This window comes from Rhipicephalus microplus, unplaced genomic scaffold, assembly GCF_043290135.1.
Source record: "Rhipicephalus microplus isolate Deutch F79 unplaced genomic scaffold, USDA_Rmic scaffold_69, whole genome shotgun sequence".
Lineage (NCBI taxonomy): Eukaryota > Metazoa > Arthropoda > Arachnida > Ixodida > Ixodidae > Rhipicephalus > Rhipicephalus microplus.
Window position 1 is genome coordinate 313,758 of NW_027464642.1, and position 23,446 is coordinate 337,203.

General features: G+C 53.3%; 3 non-coding genes across 3 annotated transcripts; all 3 read left to right on the forward strand.

Annotated features, from left to right (window-relative positions):
• Positions 1–13,460: 13,460 nt before the first annotated feature.
• On the forward strand, positions 13,461–13,533 carry TRNAS-GCU (transfer RNA serine (anticodon GCU)). The gene has a single exon. It is a non-coding gene; the product is annotated as a tRNA-Ser (tRNA).
• A 4,484-nt stretch (positions 13,534–18,017) lies between these two features.
• Positions 18,018–18,090, forward strand: TRNAS-GCU (transfer RNA serine (anticodon GCU)). The gene has a single exon. It is a non-coding gene; the product is annotated as a tRNA-Ser (tRNA).
• A 3,761-nt stretch (positions 18,091–21,851) lies between these two features.
• On the forward strand, positions 21,852–21,924 carry TRNAS-GCU (transfer RNA serine (anticodon GCU)). The gene has a single exon. It is a non-coding gene; the product is annotated as a tRNA-Ser (tRNA).
• Positions 21,925–23,446: the final 1,522 nt, after the last annotated feature.

Here is a 23,446-nt window from a genome sequence, read left to right on the forward strand (position 1 = left end):
TGGTGGTGCGGTGCTTTTTTTTCTTTGGGCTGATAGCTTTGAAGAAATGTTCTGATGGTGGGGAGAGCGGAGCATGACTGTCTCCGTGGCGCAATTGGCCAGCGCGATCGGCTGCTAACCAAAAGGTTGGGGGTTCAAGCCCTCCCGGGAGTGGTGAGTTGCTTTTTTCTTTGCGCTAATAGCTTTGAAGATATGTTCTGATGGTGGTGAGAATGGAGCTCGACTGTCTCCGTGGCGTAATTGGCTAGCGCGATGGGCTACTAACCGAAAGGTTGGAGGCTCGAGCCCACCCGGAGGTGGTGCGGCGCTTTTTTTTCTTCGGGCTTATAGCTTTGAAGATATGTTGTGATGGTGGTGAGAGTGGAGCACGACTGTCTCCGTGGCGCATTGGCTAGCGCGTAGGGCTGTTAACCGAAAGGTTGGAGGTACGAGCCCACCCGGTGGTGGTGCGGCGCTTTTTTTTCTTTGAGCTGATAGCTTTGAAGATATGTTCTGATGGTGGTGAGAGTGGAGCAGGATTGTCTGTGTGGCGCAATTGGCTTGCGCGATCGGCTGGTAACCGAAAGGTTGGAGGTTCGAGCCTACCCGGTGGTGGTGCGGCGCTTTTTTTTGGGAGATAGCTCTGAAGAAATGTTCTGACGGTGGTGAGAGTGAAGCAGGACTGTCTCCGTGGCGCAATTGGCTAGCGCGATTGGCTGTTATCCGAAAAGTTGGAGGTTCGAGCCCACCCGATGGTGGTGCGGCGCTTTTTTTTCTTTGGGCTGATAGCTTTGAAGAAATGTTCTGATGGTGGGGAGAGCGGAGCATGACTGTCTCCGTGGCGCAATTGGCCAGCGCGATCGGCTGCTAACCAAAAGGTTGGGGGTTCAAGTTCTCCCGGGAGTGGTGTGTTGCTTTTTCTTTGCGCTCATAGCTTTGAAGATATGTTCTGATGGTGGTGAGAATAGAGCACGACTGTCTCCGTGGCGTAATTGGCTAGCGCGATGGGCTATTAACCGAAAGGTTGGAGGCTCGAGCCCACCCGGAGGTGGTGCGGCGCTCTTTTTTCCTTTGGGCTGATAGCTCCGAAGAAATGTTCTGACGGTGGTGAGAGTGGAGCACGACTGTCTCCGTGGCGCAATTCGCTAGCGCGATCGGCTGTTAACTGAAAAGTTGGAGGTTCGAGCCTTCCCGGGAGTGGTGTGTTGCTTTTTTTTCATTGGGCTGATAGCTTTGAAGATATGTTCTGATGGTGGTGAGAGTGGGGCAGGACTGTCTCCGTGGCGCAATTGGCTAGCGCGATCGGCTGGTAACCGAAAGGTTGGAGGTTCGAGCCCACGCGGTGGTGGTGCGGTGCTTTTTTTTCTTTGGGCTTATAGCTTTGAAGATATGTTGTGATGGTGGTGAGATTGGAGCACGACTGTCTCCGTGGCGCAATTAGCTAGCGCGATTGGCTGTTAACCGAAAGGTTGGAGGTACGAGCCCACCCGGTGGTGGTGCGGCGCTTTTTTTTCTTTGAGCTGATAGCTCAGAAGAAATGTTCTGACGGTGGTGAGTCTGGTGCATGACTGTCTCCGTGGCGCAATTGACTAGCGCGATGGGCTGTTAACCGAAAGGTTGGAGGTTCGAGCCCACCCGGTGGTGGTGCGGCGCTTTTTTTCATTGGGCTGATAGCTTTGAAGAAATGTTCTGACGGTGGTGAGAGTAGAGCACGACTGTCTCCGTGGCGCATTTGGCTAGCACGTTCGGCTGTTAACCACAAAACTGGAGTTTCGAGCCCTCCCGGGAGTGGTGTGTTGCTTTGTTCTTTGCACTGATAGCTTTGAAGATATGTTCTGAGTGTGGTGAGAGTGGAGCACGACTGTCTCCGTGGCGCCATTGAATAGCGCGATCGGCTGTTAACTGTAAGGTTGGAGGTTCGAGCCCTCCCGGGAGTGTTGTGTTGCTTTTTTTTCTTTAGGCTGATAGCTCTTAAGAAATGTTCTGACGGTGGTGAGAGTAGAGCACGACTGTCTCCGTGGCGCAATTGGCTAGCACGTTCGGCTGTTAACCACAAAATTGGAGTTTCGAGCCCTTCCAGGAGTGGTGTGTTGCTTTGTTCTTTGCACTGATAGCTTTGAAGATATGTTCTGATGGTGGTGAGAGTGGAGCACGACTGTCTCCGTGGCGCAATTGGCTAGCGCGATCGGCTGTTAACTGTAAGGTTGGAGGTTCGAGCCCTCCCGGGAGTGTTGTGTTGCTTTTTTTTCTTTAGGCTGATAGCTCTTAAGAAATGTTTTGACGGTGGTGAGAGTAGAGCACGACTGTCTCCGTGGCGCAATTGGCTAGCACGTTCGGCTGTTAACCGAAAAATTGGAGTTTCGAGCCCTCCCGGGAGTGGTGTGTGTCTTTTTTCTTTGCACTTATAGGTTTGAAGATATGTTTTGAAGGTGATTAGAGTGGAGCACGACTGTCTCCGTGGCGCAATTGGCTAGCGCGATCGGCTGTTAACTGTAAGGTTGGAGGTTCAAGCCCTCCCGGGAGTGGTGTGTTGCTTTTGTTTCTTTGGGCTGATAGCTTTGAAGATATGTTCTGATGGTGGTGAGAGTGGAGCAGGACTGTCTCCGTGGCGCAATTGGGTAGCACGATCGGCTGGTAACCGAAAGGTTGGACGCTCGAGCCCACCCGTCGGTGGTGCGGCGCTTTTTTTCCTTTGGGCTGATAGCTCTGAAGAAATGTTCTGACGGTGGTGAAAGTGGAGCACGACTGTCTCCGTGGCGCAATTGGCTAGCGCGATCGGCTGTTAACTGAAAGGTTGGGGGTTCGAGCCCTCCCGGGAGTGGTGTGTTGCTTTTTTTTCTTTGGGCTGATAGCTTTGAAGATATGTTCTGATGGTGGTGAGAATGGAGCACGACTGTCTCCGTGGCGTACTTGGCTAGCGCGATGGGCTATTAACCGAAAGGTTGGAGGCTCGAGCCCACCCGGAGGTGGTGCGGCGCTTTTTTTCCTTTGGGCTGATAGCTCCGAAGAAATGTTCTGACGGAGGTGAGAGTGGAGCACGACTCTCCGTGGCGCAATTGGCTAGCGCAATTGGCTGTTAACCGAAAGGTTGGAGGTTCGAGCCCACCCGATGGTGGTGCGGAGCTTTTTTTTCTTTGGGCAGATAGCTCTGAAGAAATGTTCTGACGGTGGTGAGAGTGGAGCACGACTGTCTCCGTGGCGCAATTGGCTAGCGCGATCGGCTGTTAACCGAAATGTTGGAGGTTCGAGCCCTCCCGGGGTGGTGTGTTGCTTTTTTCTTTGGGCTGATAGCTTTGAAGAAATGTTCTGATGGTGGGGAGAGCGGAGCATGACTGTCTCCGTGGCGCAATTGTCCAGCGCGATCGGCTGCTAACCAAAAGGTTGGGGGTTCAAGCCCTCCCGGGAGTGGTGTGTTGCTTTTTTCTTTGCGCTAATAGCTTTGAAGATATGTTCTGATGGTGGTGAGAATGGAGCACGACTGTCTCCGTGGCGTAATTGGCTAGCGCGATGGGCTATTAACCGAAAGGTTGGAGGCTCGAGCCCACCCGGAGGTGGTGCGGCGCTTTTTTTTCTTCGGGCTTATAGCTTTGAAGATATGTTGTGATGGTGGTGAGAGTGGAGCACGACTGTCTCCGTGGCGCATTGGCTAGCGCGTAGGGCTGTTAACCGAAAGGTTGGAGGTACGAGCCCACCCGGTGGTGGTGCGGCGCTTTTTTTTCTTTGAGCTGATAGCTTTGAAGATATGTTCTGATGGTGGTGAGAGTGGAGCAGGATTGTCTGTGTGGCGCAATTGGCTTGCGCGATCGGCTGGTAACCGAAAGGTTGGAGGTTCGAGCCCACCCGGTGGTGGTGCGGCGCTTTTTTTTTGGGAGATAGCTCTGAAGAAATGTTCTGACGGTGGTGAGAGTGGAGCATGACTGTCTCCGTGGCGCAATTGGCTAGCGCGATGGGCTGTTAACCGAAAGGTTGGAGGTTTGAGCCAACCCGATGGTGGTGCGGCGCTTTTTTTTCTTTGGGCTGATAGCTCTGAAGAAATGTTCTGACGGTGGTGAGAGTGGAGCATGACTGTCTCTTTGGCGCAATTGGCTAGCGCGATCGGCTGTTAACCGAAATGTTGGAGGTTGGAGCCCTCCCGTGGTGGTGTGTTGCTTTTTTCTTTGCGCTGATAGCTTTGAAGATATGTTCTGATGGTGGTGAGAGTGGAGCAGGACTGTCTCCGTGGCGACATTGGCTAGCGCGATCGGCTGGTAACCGAAAGGTAGGAGGTTCGAGCCCACGCGGTGGTGGTGCGGTGCTTTTTTTTCTTAGGGCTGATAGCTTTGAAGATATGTTGTGATGGTGGTGAGAGTGGAGCACGACTGTCTCCGTGGCGCAAATGGCTAGCGCGATGGGCTGTTAACTGAAAGGTTGGAGGTTCGAGCCCTCCCAGGAGTGGTGTGTTGCTTTTGTTTCTTTGGGCTGATAGCTTTGAAGATATGTTCTGATGGTGGTAAGAGTGGAGCAGGACTGTCTCCATGGCGCAATTGGCTAGCGCGATCGGCTGTTAACCGAAAGGTTGGAGGTTCGAGCCCACCTGGTGGTGGTGCGGCGCTTTTTTTTCTTTGGGCTGATAGCTCTGAAGAAATGTTCTGACGGTGGTGAGAGTGGAGCACGACTGTCTCCGTGGCGCAATTGGCTAGCGCAATTGGCTGTTAACCGAAAGGTTGGAGGTTCGAGCCCACCCGATGGTGGTGCGGCGCTTTTTTTTTCTTTGGGCAGATAGCTCTGAAGAAATGTTCTGACGGTGGTGAGAGTGGAGCACGACTGTCTCCGTGGCGCAATTGGCTAGCGCGATCGGTTGTTAACCGAAAGGTTGGAGGTTCGAGCCCACCCGGTGATGGTGCGGCGCTTTTTTTTCTTTGGGCTGATAGCTTTGAAGAAATGTTCTGACGGTGGTGAGAGTAGAGCACGACTGTCTCCGTGGCGCAATTGGCTAGCACGTTCGGCTGTTAACCACAAAATTGGAGTTTCGAGCCCTCCCAGGAGTGGTGTGTTGCTTTGTTCTTTGCACTGATAGCTTTGAAGATATGTTCTGATGGTGGTGAGAGTGGAGCACGACTGTCTCCGTGGCGCAATTGGCTAGCGCGATCGGCTGTTAACTGTAAGGATGGAGGTTCGAGCCCTCCCGGGAGTGTTGTGTTGCTTTTTTTCTTTAGGCTGATAGCTCTTAAGAAATGTTCTGACGGTGGTGAGAGTAGAGCACGACTGTCTCCGTGGCGCAATTGGCTAGCACGTTCGGCTGTTAACCGAAAAATTGGAGTTTCGAGCCCTCCCGGGAGTGGTGTGTGTCTTTTTTCTTTGCACTTATAGGTTTGAAGATATGTTCTGATGGTGGTTAGAGTGGAGCACGACTGTCTCCGTGGCGCAATTGGCTCGCGCGATCGGCTGTTAACTGTAAGGTTGGAGGTTCGAGCCCTCCCGGGAGTGGTGTGTTGCTTTTGTTTCTTTGGGCTGATAGCTTTGAAGATATGTTCTGATGGTGGTGAGAGTGGAGCAGGACTGTCTCCGTGGCGCAATTGGGTAGCGCGATCGGCTGGTAACCGAAAGGTTGGACGCTCGAGCCCACCCGTCGGTGGTGCGGCGCTTTTTTTCCTTTGGGCTGATAGCTCTGAAGAAATGTTCTGACGGTGGTGAGAGTGGAGCACGACTGTCTCCGTGGCGCAATTGGCTAGCGCGATCGGCTGTTAACTGAAAAGTTGGAGGTTCGAGCCTTCCCGGGAGTGGTGTGTTGCTTTTTTTTCATTGGGCTGATAGCTTTGAAGATATGTTCTGATGGTGGTGAGAGTGGGGCAGGACTGTCTCCGTGGCGCAATTGGCTAGCGCGATCGGCTGGTAACCGAAAGGTTGGAGGTTCGAGCCCACGCGGTGGTGGTGCGGTGCTTTTTTTTCTTTGGGCTGATAGCTTTGAAGAAATGTTCTGATGGTGGGGAGACCGGAGCATGACTGTCTCCGTGGCGCAATTGGCCAGCGCGATCGGCTGCTAACCAAAAGGTTGGGGGTTCAAGTCCTCCCGGGAGTGGTGTGTTGCTTTTTTCTTTGCGCTAATAGCTTTGAAGATATGTTCTGATGGTGGTGAGAATGGAGCACGACTGTCTCCGTGGCGTAATTGGCTAGCGCGATGGGCTAATTAACCGAAAGGTTGGAGGCTCGAGCCCACCCGGAGGTGGTGCGGCGCTTTTTTTTCTTCGGGCTTATAGCTTTGAAGATATGTTGTGATGGTGGTGAGAGTGGAGCACGACTGTCTCCGTGGCGCATTGGCTAGCGCGTAGGGCTGTTAACCGAAAGGTTGGAGGTACGAGCCCACCCGGTGGTGGTGCGGCGCTTTTTTTTCTTTGAGCTGATAGCTTTGAAGATATGTTCTGATGGTGGTGAGAGTGAAGCAGGATTGTCTGTGTGGCGCAATTGGCTTGCGCGATCGGCTGGTAACCGAAAGGTTGGAGGTTCGAGCCCACCCGGTGGTGGTGCGGCGCTTTTTTTTGGGAGATAGCTCTGAAGAAATGTACTGACGGTGGTGAGAGTGGACCATGACTGTCTCCGTGGCGCAATTGGCTAGCGCGATGGGCTGTTAACCGAAAGGTTGGAGGTTTGAGCCAACCCGATGGTGGTGCGGCGCTTTTTTTTCTTTGGGCTGATAGCTCTGAAGAAATGTTCTGACGGTGGTGAGAGTGGAGCATGACTGTCTCTTTGGCGCAATTGGCTAGCGCGATCGGCTGTTAACCGAAATGTTGGAGGTTCGAGCCCTCCCGGGGTGGTGTGTTGCTTTTTTCTTTGCGCTGATAGCTTTGAAGATATGTTCTGATGGTGGTGAGAGTGGAGCAGGACTGTCTCCGTGGCGACATTGGCTAGCGCGATCGGCTGGTAACCGAAAGGTTGGAGGTTCGAGCCCACGCGGTGGTGGTGCGGTGCTTTTTTTCTTAGGGCTGATAGCTTTGAAGATATGTTGTGATGGTGGTGAGAGTGGAGCACGACTGTCTCCGTGGCGCAAATGGCTAGCGCGATGGGCTGTTAACTGAAAGGTTGGAGGTTCGAGCCCTCCCAGGAGTGGCGTGTTGCTTTTTTTTCTTTGGGCTGATAGCTTTGAAGATATGTTCTGATGGTGGTAAGAGTGGAGCAGGACTGTCTCCATGGCGCAATTGGCTAGCGCGATTGGCTGTTAACCGAAAGGTTGGAGGTTCGAGCCCACCCGGTGGTGGTGCGGCGCTTTTTTTTCTTTGGGCTGATAGCTCTGAAGAAATGTTCTGACGGTGGTGAGAGTGGAGCACGACTGTCTCCGTGGCGCAATTGGCTAGCGTAATTGGCTGTTAACCGAAAGGTTGGAGGTTCGAGCCCACCCGATGGTGGTGCGGCGCTTTTTTTTCTTTGGGCAGATAGCTCTGAAGAAATGTTCTGACGGTGGTGAGAGTGGAGCACGACTGTCTCCGTGGCGCAATTGGCTAGCGCGATCGGCTGTTAACCGAAATGTTGGAGGTTCGAGCCCTCCCGGGGTGGTGTGTTGCTTTTTTCTTTGCGCTGATAGCTTTGAAGATATGTTCTGATGGTGGTGAGAGTGGAGCAGGACTGTCTCCGTGGCGACATTGGCTAGCGCGATCGGCTGCTAACCAAAAGGTTGGGGGTTCAAGCCCTCCCGGGAGTGGTGTGTTGCTTTTTTCTTTGCGCTAATAGCTTTGAAGATATGTTATGATGGTGGTGAGAATGGAGCACGACTGTCTCCGTGGCGTAATTGGCTAGCATGATGGGCTATTAACCGAAAGATTGGAGGTTCGAGCCCTCCCGGGAGTGGTGTGTTGCTTTTGTTTCTTTGGGCTGATAGCTTTGAAGATATGTTCTGATGGTGGTGAGAGTGGAGCAGGACTGTCTCCGTGGCGCAATTGGGTAGCGCGATCGGCTGGTAACCGAAAGGTTGGACGCTCGAGCCCACCCGTCGGTGGTGCGGCGCTTTTTTTCCTTTGGGCTGATAGCTCTGAAGAAATGTTCTGACGGTGGTGAGAGTGGAGCACGACTGTCTCCGTGGCGCAATTGGCTAGCGCGATCGGCTGTTAACTGAAAGGTTGGAGGTTCGAGCCCTCCCGGGAGTGGTGTGTTGCTTTTTTTTCTTTGGGCTGATAGCTTTGAAGAAATGTTCTGACGGGGGTGAGATGGAGCACGACTGTCTCCGTTGCGCAATTGGCTGGCGCGATCGGCTGTTAACCGAAAGGTTGGATGTTCGAGCCCACGCGGTGGTGGTGCGGCGTCTTTTTTTCTTTTGGCTGATAGCTTTGAAGATATGTTCTGATGGTGGTGAGAGTGAAGCAGGACTGTCTCCGTGGTGCAATTGGCTAGCGCAATTGGCTGTTAAGCGAAAGGTTGGAGGTTCGAGCCCACCCGGTGGTGGTGCGGCGCTTTTTTTCATTGGGCTGATAGCTTTGAAGAAATGTTCTGACGGTGGTGAGAGTAGAGCACGACTGTCTCCGTGGCGCAATTGGCTAGCACGTTCGGCTGTTAACCACAAAACTGAAGTTTCGAGCCCTCCCGGGAGTGGTGTGTTGCTTTGTTCTTTGCACTGATAGCTTTGAAGATATGTTCTGAGTGTGGTGAGAGTGGAGCACGACTGTCTCCGTGGCGCCATTGGCTAGCGCGATCGGCTGTTAACTGTAAGGTTGGAGGTTCGAGCCCTCCTGGGAGTGTTGTGTTGCTTTTTTTTCTTTAGGCTGATAGCTCTTAAGAAATGTTCTGACGGTGGTGAGAGTAGAGCACGACTGTCTCCGTGGCGCAATTGGCTAGCACGTTCGGCTGTTAACCACAAAATTGGAGTTTCGAGCCCTCCCAGGAGTGGTGTGTTGCTTTGTTCTTTGCACTGATAGCTTTGAAGATATGTTCTGATGGTGGTGAGAGTGGAGCACGACTGTCTCCGTGGCGCAATTGGCTAGCGCGATCGGCTGTTAACTGTAAGGTTGGAGGTTCGAGCCCTCCCGGGAGTGTTGTGTTGCTTTTTTTTCTTTAGGCTGATAGCTCTTAAGAAATGTTTTGACGGTGGTGAGAGTAGAGCACGACTGTCTCCGTGGCGCAATTGGCTAGCACGTTTGGCTGTTAACCGAAAAATTGGAGTTTCGAGCCCTCCCGGGAGTGGTGTGTGTCTTTTTTCTTTGCACTTATGGGTTTGAAGATGTGTTCTGATGGTGGTTAGATAGGAGCACGACTGTCTCCGTGGCGCAATTGGCTCGCGCGATTGGCTGTTAACTGTAAGGTTGGAGGTTCGAGCCCTCCCGGGAGTGGTGTGTTGCTTTTGTTTCTTTGGGCTGATAGCTTTGAAGATATGTACTGATGGTGGTGAGAGTGGAGCAGGACTGTCTCCATGGCGCAATTGGGTAGCGCGATCGGCTGGTAACCGAAAGGTTGGACGCTCGAGCCCACCCGTCGGTGGTGCGGCGCTTTTTTTCCTTTGGGCTTATAGATCTGAAGAAATGTTCTGACGGTGGTGAAAGTTGAGCACGACTGTCTCCGTGGCGCAATTGGCTAGCGCGATCGGCTGTTAACTGAAAGGTTGGAGGTTCGAGCCCTCCCGGGAGTGGTGTGTTGCTTTTTTTTCTTTGGGCTGATAGCTTTGAAGATATGTTCTGATGGTGGTGAGAATGGAGCACGACTGTCTCCGTGGCGTACTTGGCTAGCGCGATGGGCTATTAACCGAAAGTTTGGAGGCTCGAGCCCACCCGGAGGTGGTGCGGCGCTTTTTTTCCTTTGGGCTGATAGCTCCGAATAAATGTTCTGACGGAGGTGAGAGTGGAGCACGAATGTCTCCGTGGCGCAATTGGCTAGCGCGATCGGCTGTTAACTGAAAAGTTGGAGGTTCGAGCCTTCCCGGGAGTGGTGTGTTGCTGTTTTTTCATTGGGCTGATAGCTTTGAAGATATGTTCTGATGGTGGTGAGAGTGGGGCAGGACTGTCTCCGTGGCGCAATTGGCTAGCGCGATCGGCTGGTAACCGAAAGGCTGGAGGTTCGAGCCCACGCGGTGGTGGTGCGGTGCTTTTTTTTCTTTGGGCTGATAGCTCTGAAGAAATGTTCTGATGGTGGGGAGAGCGGAGCATGACTGTCTCCGTGGCGCAATTGGCCAGCGCGATCGGCTGCTAACCAAAAGGTTGGGGGTTCAAGCCCTCCCGGGAGTGGTGTGTTGCTTTTTTCTTTGCGCTAATAGCTTTGAAGACATGTTCTGATGGTGGTGAGAATGGAGCACGACTGTCTCCGTGGCGTAATTGGCTAGCGCGATGGGCTATTAACCGAAAGGTTGGAGGCTCGAGCCCACCCGGAGGTGGTGCGGCGCTTTTTTTTCTTCGGGCTTATAGCTTTGAAGATATGTTGTGATGGTGGTGAGAGTGGAGCACGACTATCTCCGTGGCGCATTGGCTAGCGCGTAGTGCTGTTAACCGAAAGGTTGGAGGTTCGAGCCCTCCCAGGAGTGGTGTGTTGCTTTTTTTTTCTTTGGGCTGATAGCTTTGAAAATATGTTCTGATGGTGGTGAGAGTGGAGCAGGACTGTCTCCATAGCGCAATTGGCTAGCGCGATCGGCTGTTAACCGAAAGGTTGGAGGTTCGAGCTCACCCGGTGGTGGTGCGGCGCTTTTTTTTCTTTGGGCTGATAGCTCTGAAGAAATGTTCTGACGGTGGTGAGAGTGGAGCACGACTGTCTCCATGGCGCAATTGGCTAGCGCGATTGGTTGTTAACCGAAAGGTTGGAGGTACGAGCCCACCCGGTGGTGGTGCGGCGCTTTTTTTTCTTTGAGCTGATAGCTCAGAAGAAATGTTCTGACGGTGGTGAGTCTGCAGCATGACTGTCTCCGTGGCGTAATTGACTAGCGCGATGGGCTGTTAACCGAAAGGTTGGAGGTTCGAGCCCACCTGATGGTGGTGCGGCGCTTTTTTTTCTTTGGGCTGATAGCTCTGAAGAAATGTTCTGACGGTGGTGAGAGTGGAGCACGACTGTCTCCGTGGCGCAATTGGCTGTTAACTGAAAGGTTGGAGATTCGAGCCCACCCGGTGGTGGGGCGGCACTTTTTTTTATTTGGGCTGATAGCTCTGAAGAAATGTTCTGACGGTGGTGAGAGTGGAGCACGACTGTCTCCGTGGCGCAATTGGCTAGCACGTTCGGCTGTTAACCGAAAAATTGGAGTTTCGAGCCCTCCCGGGAGTGGTGTGTTGCTTTTTTCTTTGTACTGATGGCTTTGAAGATATGTTCTGATGGTGGTGAGAGTAGAGCACGACTGTCTCCGTGGCGCAACCAGCTAGCGCGATCGGCTGTTAACCGAAAGGTTGGAGGTTCGAGCCCACCCGGTGGTGGTGCGGCGCTTTTTTTTTTGCGCTGATAGCTTTGGAGAAATGTTCTGACGGTGGTGAGATTAAAGCACGACTGTCTCTGTGGCGCAATTGGCTAGCACGTTCGGCTGTTAACCAAAACATTGGAGTTTGGAGCCCTCCCGGGAGTGGTGTGTCGCTTTTTTCTTTGCGCTGATAGCTTTGGAGATATGTCCTGATGGTGGTGAGAGTGGAGCACGACTGTCTCCGTGGCGCAATTGGCTAGCGCGATCGGCTCTTAACCGAATGGTTGGAGGTTCGAGTCCACCCGGTGGTGGTGCAGCGCTTCTTTTTCTTTGGACTGGTAGCTCTGAAGAAATGTTCTGACGGGGGTGAGAGTGGAGCACGACTGTCTCCGTGGCACAATTGGCTGGCGCGATCGGCTGTTAACCGAAAGGTAGGAGGTTCGAGCCCACCTGTTGGTGGTGTGGCGCTATTTTTTTCTTTGGGCTGATAGCTTTGAAGATATGTTCTGATGGTGGTGAGAGTTAAGCAGGACTGTCTCCGTGGCGCAATTGGCTAGCGCGATCGGCTGCTAACCGAAAGGTTGGAGGTTCGAGCCCACCCGATGGTGGTGCGGCGCTTTTTTTTCTTTGGGCTGATAGCTTTGAAGAAATGTTCTGATGGTGGTGAGAGTGGAGCATGACTGTCTCCGTGGCGCAATTGGCTAGCGAAATCGGCTGTTAACCGAAAGGTTGGAGTTTCGAGCCCTCTCGGGAGTGGTGTGTTGCATTTTTCTTTGCGCTGATAGCTTTGAAGATATGTTCTGTTGGTGGTGAGAGTGTAGCACGACTCTCTCCGTGGCGCAATTGGCTAGCGCGATCGGCTGTTATCGAAAAGGTTGGAGGTTCGAACCTACCCGGTGGTGGTGCGGGCTTTTTTTTCTATGGGCTGATAGCTTTGAAGATTTGTTCTGATGCTGGTGAGAGTGGAGCAGGACTGTCTCCGTGGCGAAATTGGCTAGCGCGATCGGCTGTTAACCCAAAGGTTGGAGGTTCGAACCGACCCGGTGGTGGTGCGGCGCTTTTTTTCTTTGGGCTGATAGCTTTGAAGATATGTTCTGGTGGTGGTGGGAGTGGAGCACGACTGTCTCCGTGGCGCAATTGGCTAGCGCGATCGGCTGTTAACCGAAAGGTTGGAGGTTCGAGCCCTCCCGGGAGTGGTGGTTTGCTTTTTTTTCTTTGCGCTGATAGCTTTGAAGATATGTTCTGATGGTGGTGAGATTGGAGCACGACTATCTCCGTGGCGTAATTGGCTAGCGCGATGGGCTATTAACCGAAAGGTTGGAGGTTCGAGCCCACCCGGTGGTGGTGCGGCGCTTTTTTTGGGGGGGCTGATAGCTCTGAAGAAATGTTCTGACGATGGTGAGAGTGGAGCATGACTGTCTCCGTGGCGCAATTGGCTAGCGCGATGGGCTGTTAACCGAAAGGCTGGAGGTTCGAGCCCACCCGATGGTGGTGCGGCGCTTTTTTTTCGTTGGGCTGATAGCTCTGAAGAAATGTTCTGACGGTGGTGAGAGTGGAGCATGACTGTCTCCGTGGCGCAATTGGCTAGCGCGATCGGCTTTTAACCGAAAGGTTCGAGGTTCAAGCCCTCCCGGGAGTGGTGTGTTGCTTTTTCATTGCGCTGAGAGCTTTGTAGATATGTCCTGTTGGTGGTGAGAGTGGAGCACGACTCTTTCCGTGGCGCAATTGGTTAGCGCGATCGACTGTTAACGAAAAGTTTGGAGGTCCGAGCCCACATGGTGGTGGTCCGGCGCTTTTTTTCCTTTGGGCTGACAGCTCTGAAGAAATGTCCTGTTGGTGGTGAGAGTGGAGCACGACTCTTTCCGTGGCGCAATTGGTTAGCGCGATCGACTGTTAACGAAAAGGTTGGAGGTCCGAGCCCACCCGGTGGTGGTCCGGCGCTTTTTTTCCTTTGGGCAGACAGCTCTGAAGAAATGTTCTGACGGTGGTGAGAGTGGAGCACGACTGTCTCCGTGGCGCAATTGGCTAGCGCGATCGGCTGTTAACTGAAAGGTTGGAGGTTCGAGCCCACCCGATGGTGGTGCGGCGCTTCTTTTTCTTTGGGCTGATAGCTCTGAAGAAATGTTCTGACGGTGGTGAGAGTGGAGCATGACTGTCTCCATGGCGCAATTGGATAGCGCGTTCGGCTGCTAACCGAAAGGTTGGGGGTTCGAGCCCTCCCGGGAGAGGTGTGTTGCTTTTTTCTTTGCACTGATAGCTTAGAAGATATGTTCTGATGGTGGTGGAAGTGGAACACGACTGTCTCCGTGGCGCAATTGGCTAGCGCGATCGGCTGTTAACCGAAAGGTTGGAGGTTCGAGCCCTCCTGGGAGTGGTGCGTTGCTTTTTTTCTTTGCGCTTATAGCTCTGAAGATATGTTCTGATGGTGGTGAGAGTGGAGCACGACAGTCTCCGTGGCGTAATTGGCTAGCGCAATGGGCTATTAACCAAAAGGTTGGAGGTTCGAGCCCACCCGGTGGTGGTGCGGCCTTTTTTTTCTTTGAGCTGAAAGCACTGAAGAAATGTTCTGACGGTGGTGAGAGTGGAGCATGACTGTCTCCGTGGCGCAATTGGCTAGCGCGATGGGCTGTTAACGGAAAGGTTGGAGGTTCGAGCCCACCTGGTGGTGGTGTGTTGCTTTTTTCCTTGCGCTGACAGCTTTGAAGATATGTTCTGATGGTGGTGAGAGTGGAGCACGACTGTCTCCGTGGCGTAATTGGCTAGCGCGATGGGCTATTAACCGAAAGGTTGGACGCTCGAGCCCACCCGGTGGTGGTGCGGCGCTTTTTTTCCTTTGGGCTGATAGCTCTGAAGAAATGCTCTGACGGTGGTGAGAGTGGAGCACGACTGTCTCCGTGGCGCAATTGGCTAGCGCGATCGGCTGTTAACTGAAAGGTTGGAGGTTCGAGCCCTCCCGGGAGTGGTGTGTTGCTTTTTTTTTCTTTGGGCTGATAGCTTTGAAGATATGTTCTGATGGTGGTGAGAATGGAGCACGACTGTCTCCGTGGCGTACTTGGCTAGCGCGATGGGCTATTAACCGAAAGGTTGGAGGCTCGAGCCCAACCGGAGGTGGTGCGGCGCTTTTTTTCCTTTGGGCTGATAGCTCCAAATAAATGTTCTGACGGAGGTGAGAGTGGAGCACGACTGTCTCCGTGGCGCAATTGGCTAGCGCGATCGGCTGTTAACTGAAAAGTTGGAGGTTCGAGCCTTCCCGGGAGTGGTGTGTTGCTGTTTTTTCATTGGGCTGATAGCTTTGAAGATATGTTCTGATGGTGGTGAGAGTGGGGCAGGACTGTCTCCGTGGCGCAATTGGCTAGCGCGATCGGCTGGTAACCGAAAGGTTGGAGGTTCGAGCCCACGCGGTGGTGGTGCGGTGCTTTTTTTTCTTTGGGCTGATAGCTTTGAAGAAATGTTCTGATGGTGGGGAGAGCGGAGCATGACTGTCTCCGTGGCGCAATTGGCCAGCGCGATCGGCTGCTAACCAAAAGGTTGGGGGTTCAAGCCCTCCCGGGAGTGGTGTGTTGCTTTTTTCTTTGCGCTAATAGCTTTGAAGATATGTTCTGATGGTGGTGAGAATGGAGCACGACTGTCTCCGTGGCGTAATTGGCTAGCGCGATGGGCTATTAACCGAAAGGTTGGAGGCTTGAGCCCACCCGGAGGTGGTGCGGCGCTTTTTTTTCTTCGGGCTTATAGCTTTGAAGATATGTTGTGATGGTGGTGAGAGTGGAGCACGACTGTCTCCGTGGCGCATTGGCTAGCGCGTAGGGCTGTTAACCGAAAGGTTGGAGGTTGGAGCCCTCCCAGGAGTGGTGTGTTGCTTTTTTTTTCTTTGGGCTGATAGCTTTGAAGATATGTTCTGATGGTGGTGAGAGTGGAGCAGGACTGTCTCCATAGCGCAATTGGCTAGCGCGATCGGCTGTTAACCGAAAGGTTGGAGGTTCGAGCTCACCCGGTGGTGGTGCGGCGCTTTTTTTTCTTTGGGCTGATAGCTCTGAAGAAATGTTCTGACGGTGGTGAGAGTGAAGCACGACTGTCTCCATGGCGCAATTGGCTAGCGCGATTGGTTGTTAACCGAAAGGTTGGAGGTACGAGCCCACCCGGTGGTGGTGCGGCGCTTTTTTTTCTTTGAGCTGATAGCTCAGAAGAAATGTTCTGACGGTGGTGAGTCTGGAGCATGACTGTCTCCGTGGCGCAATTGACTAGCGCGATGGGCTGTTAACCGAAAGGTTGGAGGTTCGAGCCCACCCGATGGTGGTGCGGCGCTTTTTTTTCTTTGGGCTGATAGCTCTGAAGAAATGTTCTGACGGTGGTGAGAGTGGAGCACGACTGTCTCCGTGGCGCAATTGGCTATTAACTGAAAGGTTGGAGATTCGAGCCCACCCGGTGGTGGGGCGGCACTTTTTTTTATTTGGGCTGATAGCTCTGAAGAAATGTTCTGACGGTGGTGAGAGTGGAGCACGACTGTCTCCGTGGCGCAATTGGCTAGCACGTTCGGCTGTTAACCGAAAAATTGGAGTTTTGAGCCCTCCCGGGAGTGGTGCGGCGCTTTTTTTTTGCGCTGATAGCTTTGGAGAAACGTTCTGACGGTGGTGAGATTGAAGCACGAATGTCTCTGTGGCGCAATTGGCTAGCACGTTCGGCTGTTAACCAAAACATTGGAGTTTGGAGCCCTCCCGGGAGTGGTGTGTCGCTTTTTTCTTTGCGCTGATAGCTTTGGAGATATGTCCTGATGGTGGTGAGAGTGGAGCACGACTGTCTCCGTGGCGCAATTGGCTAGCGCGATCGGCTCTTAACCGAAAGGTTGGAGGTTCGAGTCCACCCGGTGGTGGTGCAGCGCTTCTTTTTCTTTGGACTGGTAGCTCTGAAGAAATGTTCTGACGGGGGTGAGAGTGGAGCACGACTGTCTCCGTGGCACAATTGGCTGGCGCGATCGGCTGTTAACCGAAAGGTAGGAGGTTCGAGCCCACCTGTTGGTGGTGCGGCGCTATTTTTTTCTTTGGGCTGATAGCTTTGAAGATATGTTCTGATGGTGGTGAGAGTGGAGCAGGACTGTCTCCGTGGCGCAATTGGCTAGCGCGATCGGCTGCTAACCGAAAGGTTGGAGGTTCGAGCCCACCCGATGGTGGTGCGGCGCTTTTTTTTCTTTGGGCTGATAGCTTTGAAGAAATGTTCTGATGGTGGTGAGAGTGGAGCATGACTGTCTCCGTGGCGCAATTGGCTAGCGAAATCGGCTGTTAACCGAAAGGTTGGAGTTTCGAGCCCTCTCGGGAGTGGTGTGTTGCATTTTTCTTTGCGCTGATAGCTTTGAAGATATGTTCTGTTGGTGGTGAGAGTGTAGCACGACTCTCTCCGTGGCGCAATTGGCTAGCGCGATCGGCTGTTATCGAAAAGGTTGGAGGTTCGAACCTACCCGGTGGTGGTGCGGGCTTTTTTTTCTATGGGCTGATAGCTTTGAAGATTTGTTCTGATGCTGGTGAGAGTGGAGCAGGACTGTCTCCGTGGCGCAATTGGCTAGCGCGATCGGCTGTTAACCGAAAGGTTGGAGGTTCGAACCCACCCGGTGGTGGTGCGGCGCTTTTTTTCTTTGGGCTGATAGCTTTGAAGATATGTTCTGGTGGTGGTGGGAGTGGAGCACGACTGTCTCCGTGGCGCAATTGGCTAGCGCGATCGGCTGTTAACCGAAAGGTTGGAGGTTCGAGCCCTCCCGGGAGTGGTGGGTTGCTTTTTTTTTCTTTGCGCTGATAGCTTTGAAGATATGTTCTGATGGTGGTGAGATTGGAGCACGACTATCTCCGTGGCGTAATTGGCTAGCGCGATGGGCTATTAACCGAAAGGTTGGAGGTTCGAGCCCACCCGGTGGTGGTGCGGCGCTTTTTTTGGGGGGGCTGATAGCTCTGAAGAAATGTTCTGACGATGGTGAGAGTGGAGCATGACTGTCTCCGTGGCGCAATTGGCTAGCGCGATGGGCTGTTAACCGAAAGGCTGGAGGTTCGAGCCCACCCGATGGTGGTGCGGCGCTTTTTTTTCGTTGGGCTGATAGCTCTGAAGAAATGTTCTGACGGTGGTGAGAGTGGAGCATGACTGTCTCCGTGGCGCAATTGGCTAGCGCGATCGGCTTTTAACCGAAAGGTTCGAGGTTCAAGCCCTCCCGGGAGTGGTGTGTTGCTTTTTCATTGCGCTGAGAGCTTTGAAGATATGTCCTGTTGGTGGTGAGAGTGGAGCACGACTCTTTCCGTGGCGCAATTGGTTAGCGCGATCGACTGTTAACGAAAAGTTTGGAGGTCCGAGCCCACATGGTGGTGGTCCGGCGCTTTTTTTCCTTTGGGCTGACAGCTCTGAAGAAATGTCCTGTTGGTGGTGAGAGTGGAGCACGACTCTTTCCGTGGCGCAATTGGTTAGCGCGATCGACTGTTAACGAAAAGGTTGGAGGTCCGAGCCCACCCGGTGGTGGTCCGGCGCTTTTTTTCCTTTGGGCAGACAGCTCTGAAGAAATGTTCTGACGGTGGTGAGAGTGGAGCACGACTGTCTCCGTGGCGCAATTGGCTAGCGCGATCGGCTGTTAACTGAAAGGTTGGAGGTTCGAGCCCACCCGATGGTGGTGCGGCGCTTCTTTTTCTTTGGGCTGATAGCTCTGAAGAAATGTTCTGACGGTGGTGAGAGTGGAGCATGACTGTCTCCATGGCGCAATTGGATAGCGCGTTCGGCTGCTAACCGAAAGGTTGGGGGTTCGAGCCCTCCCGGGAGAGGTGTGTTGCTTTTTTCTTTGCACTGATAGCTTAGAAGATATGTTCTGATGGTGGTGGAAGTGGAACACGACTGTCTCCGTGGCGCAATTGGCTAGCGCGATCGGCTGTTAACCGAAAGGTTGGAGGTTCGAGCCCTCCTGGGAGTGGTGCGTTGCTTTTTTTCTTTGCGCTTATAGCTCTGAAGATATGTTCTGATGGTGGTGAGAGTGGAGCACGACAGTCTCCGTGGCGTAATTGGCTAGCGCAATGGGCTATTAACCAAAAGGTTGGAGGTTCGAGCCCACCCGGTGGTTGTGCGGCCTTTTTTTTCTTTGAGCTGAAAGCACTGAAGAAATGTTCTGACGGTGGTGAGAGTGGAGCATGACTGTCTCCGTGGCGCAATTGGCTAGCGCGATGGGCTGTTAACGGAAAGGTTGGAGGTTCGAGCCCACCTGGTGGTGGTGTGTTGCTTTTTTCCTTGCGCTGACAGCTTTGAAGATATGTTCTGATGGTGGTGAGAGTGGAGCACGACTGTCTCCGTGGCGTAATTGGCTAGCGCGATGGGCTATTAACCGAAAGGTTGGACGCTCGAGCCCACCCGGTGGTGGTGCGGCGCTTTTTTTCCTTTGGGCTGATAGCTCTGAAGAAATGCTCTGACGGTGGTGAGAGTGGAGCACGACTGTCTCCGTGGCGCAATTGGCTAGCGCGATCGGCTGTTAACTGAAAGGTTGGAGGTTCGAGCCCTCCCGGGAGTGGTGTGTTGCTTTTTTTTCTTTGGGCTGATAGATTTGAAGATATGTTCTGATGGTGGTGAGAATGGAGCACGACTGTCTCCGTGGCGTACTTGGCTAGCGCGATGGGCTATTAACCGAAAGGTTGGAGGCTCGAGCCCAACCGGAGGTGGTGCGGCGCTTTTTTTCCTTTGGGCTGATAGCTCCGAATAAATGTTCTGACGGAGGTGAGAGTGGAGCACGACTGTCTCCGTGGCGCAATTGGCTAGCGCGATCGGCTGTTAACTGAAAAGTTGGAGGTTCGAGCCTTCCCGGGAGTGGTGTGTTGCTGTTTTTTCATTGGGCTGATAGCTTTGAAGATATGTTCTGATGGTGGTGAGAGTGGGGCAGGACTGTCTCCGTGGCGCAATTGGCTAGCGCGATCGGCTGGTAACCGAAAGGTTGGAGGTTCGAGCCCACGCGGTGGTGGTGCGGTGCTTTTTTTTCTTTGGGCTGATAGCTTTGAAGAAATGTTCTGATGGTGGGGAGAGCGGAGCATGACTGTCTCCGTGGCGCAATTGGCTAGCGCGATCGGCTGTTAACCGAAAGGTTGGAGGTTCGAGCCCTCCTGGGAGTGGTGCGTTGCTTTTTTTCTTTGCGCTTATAGCTCTGAAGATATGTTCTGATGGTGGTGAGAGTGGAGCACGACAGTCTCCGTGGCGTAATTGGCTAGCGCAATGGGCTATTAACCAAAAGGTTGGAGGTTCGAGCCCACCCGGTGGTGGTGCGGCCTTTTTTTTCTTTGAGCTGAAAGCACTGAAGAAATGTTCTGACGGTGGTGAGAGTGGAGCATGACTGTCTCCGTGGCGCAATTGGCTAGCGCGATGGGCTGTTAACGGAAAGGTTGGAGGTTCGAGCCCACCTGGTGGTGGTGTGTTGCTTTTTTCCTTGCGCTGACAGCTTTGAAGATATGTTCTGATGGTGGTGAGAGTGGAGCACGACTGTCTCCGTGGCGTAATTGGCTAGCGCGATGGGCTATTAACCGAAAGGTTGGACGCTCGAGCCCACCCGGTGGTGGTGCGGCGCTTTTTTTCCTTTGGGCTGATAGCTCTGAAGAAATGCTCTGACGGTGGTGAGAGTGGAGCACGACTGTCTCCGTGGCGCAATTGGCTAGCGCGATCGGCTGTTAACTGAAAGGTTGGAGGTTCGAGCCCTCCCGGGAGTGGTGTGTTGCTTTTTTTTCTTTGGGCTGATAGCTTTGAAGATATGTTCTGATGGTGGTGAGAATGGAGCACGACTGTCTCCGTGGCGTACTTGGCTAGCGCGATGGGCTATTAACCGAAAGGTTGGACGCTCGAGGCCACCCGGTGGTGGTGCGGCGCTTTTTTTCCTTTGGGCTGATAGCTCTGAAGAAATGCTCTGACGGTGGTGAGAGTGGAGCACGACTGTCTCCGTGGCGCAATTGGCTAGCGCGATCGGCTGTTAACTGAAAGGTTGGAGGTTCGAGCCCTCCCGGGAGTGGTGTGTTGCTTTTTTTTCTTTGGGCTGATAGCTTTGAAGATATGTTCTGATGGTGGTGAGAATGGAGCACGACTGTCTCCGTGGCGTACTTGGCTAGCGCGATGGGCTACTAACCGAAAGGTTGGAGGCTCGAGCCCAACCGGAGGTGGTGCGGCGCTTTTTTTCCTTTGGGCTGATAGCTCCGAATAAATGTTCTGACGGAGGTGAGAGTGGAGCACGACTGTCTCCGTGGCGCAATTGGCTAGCGCGATCGGCTGTTAACTGAAAAGTTGGAGGTTCGAGCCTTCCCGGGAGTGGTGTGTTGCTGTTTTTTCATTGGGCTGATAGCTTTGAAGATATGTTCTGATGGTGGTGAGAGTGGGGCAGGACTGTCTCCGTGGCGCAATTGGCTAGCGCGATCGGCTGGTAACCGAAAGGTTGGAGGTTCGAGCCCACGCGGTGGTGGTGCGGTGCTTTTTTTTCTTTGGGCTGATAGCTTTGAAGAAATGTTCTGATGGTGGGGAGAGCGGAGCATGACTGTCTCCGTGGCGCAATTGGCTAGCGCGATCGGCTGTTAACCGAAAGGTTGGAGGTTCGAGCCCTCCTGGGAGTGGTGCGTTGCTTTTTTTCTTTGCGCTTATAGCTCTGAAGATATGTTCTGATGGTGGTGGGAGTGGAGCACGACTGTCTCCGTGGCGCAATTGGCTAGCGCGATCGGCTGTTAACCGAAAGGTTGGAGGTTCGAGCCCTCCCGGGAGTGGTGGGTTGCTTTTTTTTTCTTTGCGCTGATAGCTTTGAAGATATGTTCTGATGGTGGTGAGATTGGAGCACGACTATCTCCGTGGCGTAATTGGCTAGCGCGATGGGCTATTAACCGAAAGGTTGGAGGTTCGAGCCCACCCGGTGGTGGTGCGGCGCTTTTTTTGGGGGGGCTGATAGCTCTGAAGAAATGTTCTGACGATGGTGAGAGTGGAGCATGACTGTCTCCGTGGCGCAATTGGCTAGCGCGATGGGCTTTTAACCGAAAGGTTCGAGGTTCAAGCCCTCCCGGGAGTGGTGTGTTGCTTTTTCATTGCGCTGAGAGCTTTGAAGATATGTCCTGTTGGTGGTGAGAGTGGAGCACGACTCTTTCCGTGGCGCAATTGGTTAGCGCGATCGACTGTTAACGAAAAGTTTGGAGGTCCGAGCCCACATGGTGGTGGTCCGGCGCTTTTTTTCCTTTGGGCTGACAGCTCTGAAGAAATGTCTTGTTGGTGGTGAGAGTGGAGCACGACTCTTTCCGTGGCGCAATTGGTTAGCGCGATCGACTGTTAACGAAAAGGTTGGAGGTCCGAGCCCACCCGGTGGTGGTCCGGCGCTTTTTTTCCTTTGGGCAGACAGCTCTGAAGAAATGTTCTGACGGTGGTGAGAGTGGAGCACGACTGTCTCCGTGGCGCAATTGGCTAGCGCGATCGGCTGTTAACTGAAAGGTTGGAGGTTCGAGCCCACCCGATGGTGGTGCGGCGCTTCTTTTTCTTTGGGCTGATAGCTCTGAAGAAATGTTCTGACGGTGGTGAGAGTGGAGCATGACTGTCTCCATGGCGCAATTGGATAGCGCGTTCGGCTGCTAACCGAAAGGTTGGGGGTTCGAGCCCTCCCGGGAGAGGTGTGTTGCTTTTTTCTTTGCACTGATAGCTTAGAAGATATGTTCTGATGGTGGTGGAAGTGGAACACGACTGTCTCCGTGGCGCAATTGGCTAGCGCGATCGGCTGTTAACCGAAAGGTTGGAGGTTCGAGCCCTCCTGGGAGTGGTGCGTTGCTTTTTTTCTTTGCGCTTATAGCTCTGAAGATATGTTCTGATGGTGGTGAGAGTGGAGCACGACAGTCTCCGTGGCGTAATTGGCTAGCGCAATGGGCTATTAACCAAAAGGTTGGAGGTTCGAGCCCACCCGGTGGTGGTGCGGCCTTTTTTTTCTTTGAGCTGAAAGCACTGAAGAAATGTTCTGACGGTGGTGAGAGTGGAGCATGACTGTCTCCGTGGCGCAATTGGCTAGCGCGATGGGCTGTTAACGGAAAGGTTGGAGGTTCGAGCCCACCTGGTGGTGGTGTGTTGCTTTTTTCCTTGCGCTGACAGCTTTGAAGATATGTTCTGATGGTGGTGAGAGTGGAGCACGACTGTCTCCGTGGCGTAATTGGCTAGCGCGATGGGCTATTAACCGAAAGGTTGGACGCTCGAGCCCACCCGGTGGTGGTGCGGCGCTTTTTTTCCTTTGGGCTGATAGCTCTGAAGAAATGCTCTGACGGTGGTGAGAGTGGAGCACGACTGTCTCCGTGGCGCAATTGGCTAGCGCGATCGGCTGTTAACTGAAAGGTTGGAGGTTCGAGCCCTCCCGGGAGTGGTGTGTTGCTTTTTTTTCTTTGGGCTGATAGCTTTGAAGATATGTTCTGATGGTGGTGAGAATGGAGCACGACTGTCTCCGTGGCGTGCTTGGCTAGCGCGATGGGCTATTAACCGAAAGGTTGGAGGCTCGAGCCCAACCGGAGGTGGTGCGGCGCTTTTTTTCCTTTGGGCTGATAGCTCCGAATAAATGTTCTGACGGAGGTGAGAGTGGAGCACGACTGTCTCCGTGGCGCAATTGGCTAGCGCGATCGGCTGTTAACTGAAAAGTTGGAGGTTCGAGCCTTCCCGGGAGTGGTGTGTTGCTGTTTTTTCATTGGGCTGATAGCTTTGAAGATATGTTCTGATGGTGGTGAGAATGGAGCACGACTGTCTCCGTGGCGTAATTGGCTAGCGCGATGGGCTGTTAACCGAAAGGTTGGAGGTTCGAGCTCACCCGGTGGTGGTGCGGCGCTTTTTTTTCTTTGGGCTGATAGCTCTGAAGAAATGTTCTGACGGTGGTGAGAGTGAAGCACGACTGTCTCCGTGGCGCAATTGGCTAGCGCGATTGGTTGTTAACCGAAAGGTTGGAGGTACGAGCCCACCCGGTGGTGGTGCGGCGCTTTTTTTTCTTTGAGCTGATAGCTCAGAAGAAATGTTCTGACGGTGGTGAGCCTGGAGCATGACTGTCTCCGTGGCGCAATTGACTAGCGCGATGGGCTGTTAACCGAAAGGTTGGAGGTTCGAGCCCACCCGATGGTGGTGCGGCGCTTTTTTTTCTTTGGGCTGATAGCTCTGAAGAAATGTTCT